At 34.7% G+C, this 11,183-nt stretch overlaps 1 pseudogene; it reads left to right on the top strand.

Moving 5' to 3' along the window:
- The first annotated feature begins 9,591 nt into the window (after positions 1–9,591).
- On the top strand, positions 9,592–10,090 carry LOC122735627 (annotated as a pseudogene).
- Positions 10,091–11,183: the final 1,093 nt, after the last annotated feature.

Consider the following 11,183-nt stretch of genomic DNA (forward strand, 5'->3'; position numbering starts at 1 on the left):
TGATTCGGATTTTTTGTTTTAATTTTTGTTATAAGTAATATCTCACTCTATAGATGATGGGGGAGCATATATTCTGAAAAGAATAACAAGTTAACAAGCATTCATCAACTGTTTACCATATATTAGGCACTGTGTTAAAAGCAGGGGATATGAAGAAAGGGTGGAACGCCAAAAAAAGACCCTGTCCTCAAGAAACATGCTTTATAGTATGAAAGGCATCTTATGAATAAGTATATTTATATGGCATATATACAAAGTAGATGGGTAGTAATCTGAAAAGGAAAGGCATTAACAACTGTGGAGAAACAGAAAGGTCTCCAGAATATGAGCTTTCATCTGAATCTTGAATTAAGGAGAATTATGAGGAAGAATACAAAAGTATTGAAGACAAAGGGACAACAATGTGATTTAGAGAAACAAAAGTAGCACAATCTACATGGATCAAAGAGCATGTGGAGGGTAGTGAGGTGTAAAAGAGCCAGAAAGGAGGGAAGAGGCTAATAACAAAGAGTTTTAAAGTCCAAAGAATGTACTTTATATTTGATCCTGGTGGTAATAGAGAAACACTGGCATTCATTGATCAGGAAGGTTGGCATGCTCATAATCTATGCTCCAGAAAAATCATCTTGGCATATGAGTGGATATATGTTTATAAATATGTGTCTATGTCTATATACATACACATAGACATAGGCATACATACACATGTATATTACATATACACATATGAGTGTATGCATATATAGTAACTTATCCAACTTTGGTGTCGATCTCTCACTCAAATTTCACCTGTGAGTCCAAGAGGCTATAGAATGTGCAGTGGCCACACCCTGGCAAAACCACATATATACATACACACATATACACATACTTATGTGGGTACATGAAAGCATATTTTCATGTATGCATATATGTATACATATAAGTATTCTACATAACAAGGAAAAATAAACTAATGGGGACTGATAAGATTACCAAGATAGTAACAAAAGAAAAAAGGAAACCCAAAACAGGGTTCTGGGGAATACTCATGGCTAGTGGGTCTGACAGGGATGTAAACCCAGTAAAGGAAACTGAAGAAAAAAAACAGTCGTTGTACAGTTAGGAGGAGAACCAGGAGAAAGTAATCTTAGAAAAACTTAGAAGAGAGAACATTCAGCAGGAGAAAAAAATTAATAGTATTAAAATCATAAGAAACATCAGGCAGAACAAAGATTGAGAAAAGATTACAAAAGTTATCAATTAAGAGAATTTTGGTAACTTTGAAGGGAGTAAATTCAGTTGAATAATTTCATAAGCTAGATTTCAATAGGTGTAGAAGACAAAAAAAAAATGGAGTGCAAGTGGAGAGATTAACCACATAGGGGAGGAGAGATAGACAATAGGTAGCAGGGGTAATACAATTGATTAATTTCCATTTATTTATTTGTCCATTTATTCATTATTTTACCTATAATTTGTTTGTGCATTCATTCTTCCATTTATTTATAGGAACAATAGCTAACATTTATGTAGCATATACTATGTGCCAGGTACATTACAATTATTGTATCATTTGGTCCTCACAACAAACTCTGGGAGGTAGGGTATTATTCTCACAATTTTAAAGGTGAAGAAAGTGAGGCAAACAGGTGAAATGACTTACCCATGATCACCCAGCTAGAAAATGCCTGAGGCTGAATTCTTCCTGATTCCAGATACAGCACCCTATCCCCTATGCCATCGATCTATCTATCCATCCATCTATCTATCTATCTATCTATCTATCTATCTATCTATCTATCTATCTATCTATCTATCTATCTGCCTGTCTATCTATCACCTATTTGTGTAATAAATTGTTTTTCTTCATATATTTCTTGGTGTTTTATTTATTCCCTAATTTATTTATTCTTTGTCCATTCATTCATTCATTTATTTTTTATTTGTTTACTTTCTATCTTCTTTTATTTATTTATATTTTCCTTTTTGTAGTGGGTTTTTTGGGTATCTATAAAGCATCAGAGAAGAAGTCAGGAGACAAGGAGACATTGAATATGATAGGGAAAATTAAATTTTAGTGGGGGGATTTATTTGAAATTTGGGACAAGATGTAATTGAAAAGTATGCTTTGACATTGAGAAGGGTTATATCTTTATCTGACACTGGTGTAAAAGAAGAGATAATGAATGGAAATATATGTCTAAGTAATGTGAAATGACAAAAAAGAGGAAGGGGAAATGATGTGTTCTCAGTGAATCATCTTAATTTTTTTTAAATGAGACAAATTCCTGAGGATTGAAGAAAGGAGTTTGTGGATGACTCCTTGCCCCCTCCCTCCCTCGCTTCCATCCTTTCCTTCTTTCTTTCTTTTCCATTTTGTTTTTATAAAAGAAACTGTTGATACATGTGCATATATAATTGGGAAAATAAATCAATGAAGGGAATCCACCATAAAATATTCCATTTTCTACAATATGGTGCAATGGAAAGAATTCTAGATGAATTTAAATCCAATTTATAGTACTTGTTAGATCATATCTTTAAGAAAGCTTATTCATCTCTCTGGGTCTCAGTTTATTCATCAGGAAAATAAAGAGATTGAACTATATGACTTCCATTTCCTTCCAACTCTGCATCTATGATTCTTCAAGCCTATGGTGTATGAGAAGAAAATGATATAGGCCAATAATGGAATGAGGGTGAGAAATAGATAAACAAATAATGTGTTGTACATTCAGGTAATATTAATAGACCTAAAAGAAGTTCTAGGATAATAGGTGAATCTCAAATTGGACATTTACAGGAGCACATATAAAAGAACCTAACATCACAGGTCTGTGAATTATCAAAGATTGTAATTCAGATACAATTTGGAAAATGTGAGCTCTGAGGTATTTTCCAAATCCGAGACTGTTACTCTAGGAAATTACCAACAATAAAATATTCATAATATGATTCTCCATTGTTCTACTTAATTCTGTTTGAAATAGAGTAGAATAAAATCATTAGTGATTAAAAATACTCAAGAAGCTTGTGTTTTCCTATTTTACAGAGGCCATAGAACAAGAGACAAAAGGTCAATAGAATGTAACCCCTGTCTAAAAGTTAATTGGTATAATATTCATTCCTTATGGCTGGAAATGAATTGGTTGGGATAGGAGACAGAGTTGGTGAGAAGCAAGAACTTCAGTTGTCAACCAGTCACCATTTGGGGACTTTTCAAGTGGAAATCCCCTTTTGATACTCTCTAAGCAAGAGTCTTCTTTGAAGATAGTGTCAAGTTCTGCCTTTGAGAAGAAAGATGGAAGAGATCTACACCACTTCAGAATGCTGAAGGAAAATACTGGAAAAATATGAAAGGAGATAGTAGTGTCCATCATGTCTCTACCCCTGGCTTGTTACTACAGAGACTTTACTGTCACCCTTGGGTGACATCAAGTCAATAGGTAGACAATAGGTAGCAGGGGTAATACAATCAAGTTTCCATTTATTTATTTGTCCATTTATTAATTATTTTATCTATAATTTGTTTGTGCATACATTCTTCCATTGATTGAGCTGAATTATCTTACTCCTAATGGGAGAGTGCTTTCATTCTCTACTGCTTGAAGTACATTTTCCATTGTATACCTTCTTTGATCTCAGTTTAAATTGATTTCTTTGCTATTTGCTATGCATGTTCATTGTGAAACTGACATTAGGTTGTTAACAGATTAAACCTTAGATATAGAATTTAGGATCCTCCTTCCCAACCACTCCCATGACAAAATCATTAAAAAGCTAGCTCAAATCTGACCACAATGCTTAGAAAAATGATATTTAAGGTGGCATATGTATGTGTGTGTGTGTGTGTGTGTGTGTATTGTAATGATTGGAATGACGCCACCTACTGGAGACTTACTATGGGAAAGCTCCACCATGAGTAGAATGCCTCAGAGGGCAAGTCCATGCGGCTTTTCCTTGGTGTCAGGAAGTAACGTTTGCGCATGGTACTGTCCACCAAGGCTACCAGCCAATCAACTTGAGGATCCTCCCCTTTTCTGGGAGGGGACAGGAAGGAGGGCCTGCGCGGAGAGGTCTCTCTTTTTTGGGGGGGGGTTCCTGACTTTATGGTGGGGGTGGTGGTGGCAGAGGAAGTCACAGGACAATTGAGGAAAGATAGAATTGCCATGCTGTTGGAATTCTGTTCTCAATCTTTCTCTTTCTACCTTTCAATAAACCATTAAAAACCTAAACTCATTTTTATCAGTGATTTTAGTCAGTTTCCCCCAAAACTGGGGGAACAGATTAGAACCCACACTTAGAATATTAAATCACACTATATATATATATATATATATATATATATATATATATATATATATATATATATATATATACTTCTAGCCCAGTACTACTGCTCTGTGAGGAGAGCAGAACTATGGTCGCTGGCTCCTACTTCCTGCTTTTCTTCCTAGCAGGAATGAAGGACTCCCTTGGTAAAAGGTTGGGGGAGAAGAGGCTAGAGGTATATTATATTCTCCTTCCTTTCGAGATACACTGTACGACAGTTCCTGGGAGAAGGATTACACAAGTAAGGAATTAGATTCTGGCTTCCATGTGTTCTTTCCATCGATTAATATGGGATCCACATAAACTCAAATGACAAAAAAAGTGACAGCAGATCATTTAATAAATTCCAAAAAATTGACCCTTTCAGTCTGGACTGTATGGGTAAACATGTTTTAGACTCAAACAAAGCTACATGTGCTCCCTTTCAGAAAAAGGTAAAAACAGGGAAAAATCCAATAATGAGAAGTTTAAATGATCAACAGAATTCCATATATATTGTTTTGGTAGCCTTTTCATAAACCTCTTGTTAGATGCAGACTGCTTATTATGGAGTATATGTGTTTGTGTTCTTGTAAGTGATTGTATGTCTGAGTGTGTGTATGTGTCTGCATATGTGTGTGTCAATAATATATCAAAGCCACCAATTAGGTTATGCTAAATAAAGTAGCAGGCTGCTCATTGTTAGACATCTTGTTAACTTTAGAAGTGTTATGTCTCTAATAAAATCAGAGAGAAAACACAGAACAGAGTTGCTCATTACGATGGCATCATGCTCTCAAACTTGAAAGACCTACATGAGGTGAATTTCCTCATATCTATTAAGATGCTTGAAGGGATCATTAAGAAAAGTTCTTCTAAATAGAAGGATCAATTAGAGATGGCCAGGCACAAGGTTTATACTCATTAGAGCATGATTGCTTTCTTCCTTTCCATGTAGCTACTCTGAGGATTAATTTCAGTATTTGATAATGATATTCAAAGAAGAATAAGACCAAACTTTGGAGCTCAATATGCTATGAAAAGATGGAATTATTTTTATGGTTTATCTTCACTTCAAGAATGGACCTGCCACATAACATGACAAGGGCAAGTGATAAACTTTCTGCCTAAACAATATGAAAAGCAGTTTTTAGCACATGAAAAATATCACTAGGAATCAGAAATTCTAATTCTAGGATAGAATTACCAATGGGTTATAAAAGCATGCATATTCTTTGACAGAAATAGCACTACTAGGTCGGTATCCAAAAAGGAATAAAAAAATCAAAAAGTTACAGGAGATATATGTAAAAAAAAAATTTATGGCATCAATTTTCTGGTGTCAAAAATTTTGAAATTAAGGGTATCTTCATCAATTGTGGAATGGCTGGAAAAATTGTGGTATGTGAATATGATGGGACATTATTATGCTATAAAAAATGATGAGCAGGATGCTCTCAGAAAAACTTGGAAAGGCTTACATGAACTGGTGTAACTGAAATGTACTGTGTGCAAAGTAATCACAGTTTTGTAAGATTTTCAACTATGAATGACTTGGCTATTCTCAGCAATACAATGATCCAAGACCAACTCTGAAGGACTTATGATGAAAACTGTGATCCATCTCTAGAGAAAGAACTGATCATGATTGAATACAGATTGAAGCATATTTTCCTTTATTTTATTTTTCTTGAGATTTTTTTTCAGAACTGTTTTCTTTCACAACCTGACTAATATAGAAGTGTTTTACATGACTACAAATGTATAACTTATATTGAATTGCTTTTCTTCTCAAAGGTGAGGTATAGATCAGGAAGAAAGAGAATTTGGAACACAGAGTTTTTAAAATGGATGTTAAAATTGTTTTTACATGTAATTGGGGAAAAATAAAACTAAAAAAACCCCACAAAGTCAAAAGAAAAAAAAATGTAGCTGTCTCTAATATGATGTATATCTAACTAAAAAACTAAATGCAAACATTATTTGTAACAGAAATAAAGTAGAGGCCACTCCCCTAAGATTGGGGTAAAGCAAGGATTTTAAATTCAACCTTAGTATTCAGTATATGGATAGAATTTCTATTTATAGTATAAAACAAAACAATACATTAATGGAATAAGCACAGGCAAAGAAGACACATTTATTACATTTTAGGAAAAATATGATGGTTTCCTTAGAAAATTTTAGTAAACTAATAAACCAACTGAAACAATTAAGAAATTCAGCAAAATGATATCACATAAAATACAAAAAGAAAGGAAAGAAAAATTCCATTTAAAATAAGAAAAAAAGGAAAAAAATAATTTGATAGTCTACCTGCCAAGACAAATACTTACTCCATGATATAGCAATCAAACTAGCAAGGGATTTAAATTAAGCTAGAAAAATATAACTTAATAAAGCTAAAAAAAATAATACTTATCTAGAGGAAGAAAATGTCAAGAATCTGAAGCATATTTAAAAATTGGAAGAATAGTCTAGTCATGTGCCATGTGAAAATGTGCTATAAAGCAAAAATCATCAAATAATTTTGATATAGTTAAGAAATAGAGAGGATGAATATTAGGAAAGATTAAACTTGTAATATACAGAAATAAAAGTGCAGTGCACTAATATTTGATAAACTCAAAGATCCCAGCTACTGGTGAAAAAACACTAATAAATAAAAATGGTAAGGGAAACAGGAAATCAGTATGGCAGAAAACTAGGTGTAGGCCCTTATTTCACATCATAAACCAAGAATGACTACAAATGGGTTCTGTGACTTAGAGTTTGTTATTGATGAGTTGTTTCATTTTTGTCTGATTATCTGTCAACCCATTTGGTGTTTTCTTGGCAAAGAGACTGGACTGTTTTCACATTTACTTTTACATCTCATTTTACAGATGAAAAAAGCTGAGGCAAAAATGTTTAAGTTGTTTGCTCAAGGTCACATAGCTAGGAAGTATCTGAGGGTAGATTTAAACTCAGGTCTTGCTAACACCAGGATCAGTGTCCTAACCACTGAGTCACCCTGCTGGCCTATAAGGTGTGACATTATTAGTCAATTAAAAGATCAAGAAATAAATTGCCTGTTAGATTCATGGATGGAAGAAGAGTTTGTGCCCAAATAGAAGATAGAGAGGGTCATAGAGGGTAAGATGATCAATTGTGATTACATAAACTTAAAAGTTTTTGCATAAGCAAAAGTAATTACAAGAGTAAAATGCAAATGGAGAAAAGTTTGGTAGTTTTTCTTCTAAAGGACTCTCTCTCTCTCTCTCTCTCTCTCCTTCTCTCCTTTGCTTTGTATATACACATATATGCTTCAATTTATATTTAATGATAAACTTATCTAACTACCATAATAAATATGTCATCTATATTATATATATTTAACATATAGAAACACTATAGAGGTACATATGTGAATATATTTATACTTAGCCATATATGCATACATATACAAATATACATTTGAATCATATACATGTACATTTGATCAATTGATTGGTCTATCTACCTATTTTTCTACCTATATGATTCAGCTTTGTAAAAAAAATAAAGTGCTCTTCCTCAATGATGAAATCAATCGGCTCACCATACTTTTCTAATATTGTCAAAATATGTACACAGAACATACAATCATTTCCATTTCCAAGTTTCTGCCTCTTTAAGGAATTGTCTGTTTGTCCTTGGAGAGATCTGGGACCACTATATTCCCTTTTATCTCTGGGCTCTAGAAAGTCCCTAGTTTCTAATACCCATTTCCTTTTATTTCATATTTTCTGTTCTTTACACAATGTAAGCATTTACATGAGATACATTCTGGACAATGTACTTTTAAGTGAAAAGATGCTACAACTCAAACCAACAGAAGTTTGAATCCCTTAAGAGCTAGACCTTACACTTTGTTCTATGCCCAGAAGAGGTGTGTTAATTATTCAAAGTATATTTTTCTCAAGCTTAGCACTCCTTAATAACAATACATCAATTTTTCATTTGTTGTGACTTCAGATTGTATGTGCAGCAATATGAAATCTCTAGAAATATATTCTCTGAAATTTTTTTTAATTCTCCTTGATCCATGGGTCAAGTGAGATAGGGTTATCTTTTTTTTCTTGGCAAGCTCAGCTTGGAAGCCAAGATGTTTTCAATCTTGTAATCCCCATTTTAATTTTCTATTAAATGAATAGTCTTTATTGTTAACAGTTCTTAAGAGTAGGATACATTTCCTTCAAAGAGTGCTTGGTCTGAAAAGTTTTCTTGTCTTTGCTAATGTTTCAAAATTTATGATTATTTTTTTAATTCTAATGAGGACTATAAGATGAGTTATTTAAAAGCATCTTTAAGGAATTAGAAAATCTGCATGTGTGCATGTCTGCATGTGCACACCTTAAAATCACCATGCATCTCAAAAATTTAGTATCACAATAAAGAGCAAGTAAGTAAACAGGTGTTTCAAATATGATTGAATTATTGCAATTCAGTTCACATGAGTCATACTTCATTAAAAGTATGTTATAAGAGTTCACAAGGTGAAGTCAAGGTGGTGGAGTGAAACCAGGAAGTTACCTGAACTCTCCCAAATTTCTCTCAGAAGCAACATTAAAATAAGCTTCTCAACAGATTCTGGTGCAGCAAAGCCTACAAAAAGACAGAGTGAAACAACCTTCTCATTTAAGATTACCTAGAATATTTTCAGGAAAGTTCTATTTCATCTAGGTGAAAGGGGAACACATCTTAATGCAGAGGGTATCTGGGCAAGTCAGCAAAAGACTCTTAGCCACAGCATAGGTCAGCAGCTAAGGACTCTCAGTCCTAGCTCATCAAGCTAGTGGCACAGCAGGACAGTTGTGAGGCCTCCAGTACCAATACAGAAGGCAATCTGCAAGTTTTGGTGTCTGCTATCTAAGAGGCCCAATTAGGCTGGGCCATTACACTGCAGTGAGCAAGCTGTAAGCTGCTGAAGCCTCAGAGCAGAAGGCCAGTGAATTAGGCCCTAGGCCCCAGTAAAAGAAGTTTGGGACAGTGCATGCTGTACCCTAGGATCAGAACTCAACCTTACAAGACACAAAAGAGGCTAAAATATGAATAAAAACCAGAAAAGAACCCTCACCATTGACAATTACTATGGCAACAGGGTGGCTCAAAACATAAACTCAGAGGAGGAAACAATAATGTAATGTCTTCATGTGAAGCCTTAAAGGAGAAGAGGAATTAGCCTTGAAACCAAAAAGCCCTCTTTGAAAGGCTCAAAAAGGATTTTATAATAAGGCCTCATGTCAGAAGCTCTGTTCTCTCTTCCTGTTTTCCACAATGGTGCAGGATCAAGGTGAAGAGGAAAACCCCATGCAGGAACTGTCCATCTGAAAGCTCTGCCTCAACATCTGTGTTGGGGAGAGTGGGGATTGCCTGACCTGGAGGGCCAACGTGTTGGAGCAGCTCACAGGCCAAATCCCAGTGTTCTCCAAAGCTTGCTATACTGGCAGATCTTTTGGAATCAGGAGCCAAAGCTGAAGAGATTATGGAGAAGGGGCTAAAGGTCCAAGAATATGATTTAAGGAAAAATAATTTCTCAGACATGATCAACTTTGGCTTTGGGATCCAAGAGCATATGGACCTTGGGATTAAATACAACCCAAGCATTAGCATCTGTGACTTGGACTTCTATGTGGTGCTGGGCAGGCCCAGCTTCAGCATTACAGACAAAAAGTGGAGGACAGTCTGCATCATGGCCAAACACAGAATTAGCAAAGAGGAAGCCATGCTCTGGTTCCAGCAGAAGTATGATGGTTTCATCTTTACTGGCAAATAAAGTCCTGTTTTCTATTTTAAAAAATCAATAAAACGGAAAAAAAAGATTTTGTTAACCAAATAAGTGAGGTAGTAGAAAAATTGGGAAAGGAAATGAGAGTTATACAAGAAAGAGCCAATAGCCTGGAAAAATAAAGGGGAAAAAACATTGAGGAAAACAACACACTAAAAATGCAAATGTCCAAGTAGAAAAAGAGGTACAAAAGGGAACTTGGGAAAATAATTTCTTAAGGATCAGAATTGGGCAGATGGAAGCTAATGACTCAATAAACCAACGGGAAGAAGTAAAACAGAATCAAAAGAATATAAAAGTAGAAGAAAATGTAAAATATAGCTTCAGAAAAATAATAGGCCTGGAAAATAGATTCACACAGGACCTGGAAGCTTCAAAATAAAAGAATTGGAGGGCTTGGAATATATTCTGGAGGGTAAATGAACTGGGATTACAACCAAGACTGTACTACTCAGCAAAAATATGCATAATCTTTCAGGGGAAAAGATAGACATTCAGTGAAATAGAGGAATTAAAAAATTTCCTAATGAAAAGCCCAGAACTGGACAGAAAATTCAATCTACAAATACAAGACTTAAGAGAAGCATGATAAGGTAAAATGGGGGAAAAGAAACAAAAAAGAAACAAAAGAAAACATGTTATTCAATAAAGATAAAATGGTTGCATCCTTACACAGGATGAAAATACCTGTAACTTTTTTTTTTGTCAGTGCAATGAGGGTTAAGTGACTTGACCAGGGTCACACAGCTAGCAAGTGTCAAGTATCTGAAGCCAAATTTGAACTCAGGTCCTCCTGAATCCAGGGCTGGTGCTTTATACACCCTACCATCTAGCTGCCCCTATACCTGTAACTATTGAGAACTGTATCTTTATTTTATTTTTTTTTAAAGTATAGAAATAGAAGCTTTATTCACTACAATGCTCACAGCAACTTCTTTACACAATCAAGGAAATGATTTATCTTCTAAGCAGTGACTTTTATCAAAAGAAAATCAACACTGCTCAGCTCTGAGTCCCCATCCCAGCCCTGGGCTCCTGACTCCTGTCCCACCAAGAGGAGACCCTGGTTCTAAGATTCCAA

The sequence above is a fragment of the Dromiciops gliroides genome, chromosome 1 (genome assembly GCF_019393635.1).
Source record: "Dromiciops gliroides isolate mDroGli1 chromosome 1, mDroGli1.pri, whole genome shotgun sequence".
Taxonomy (NCBI): Eukaryota; Metazoa; Chordata; class Mammalia; order Microbiotheria; family Microbiotheriidae; genus Dromiciops; species Dromiciops gliroides.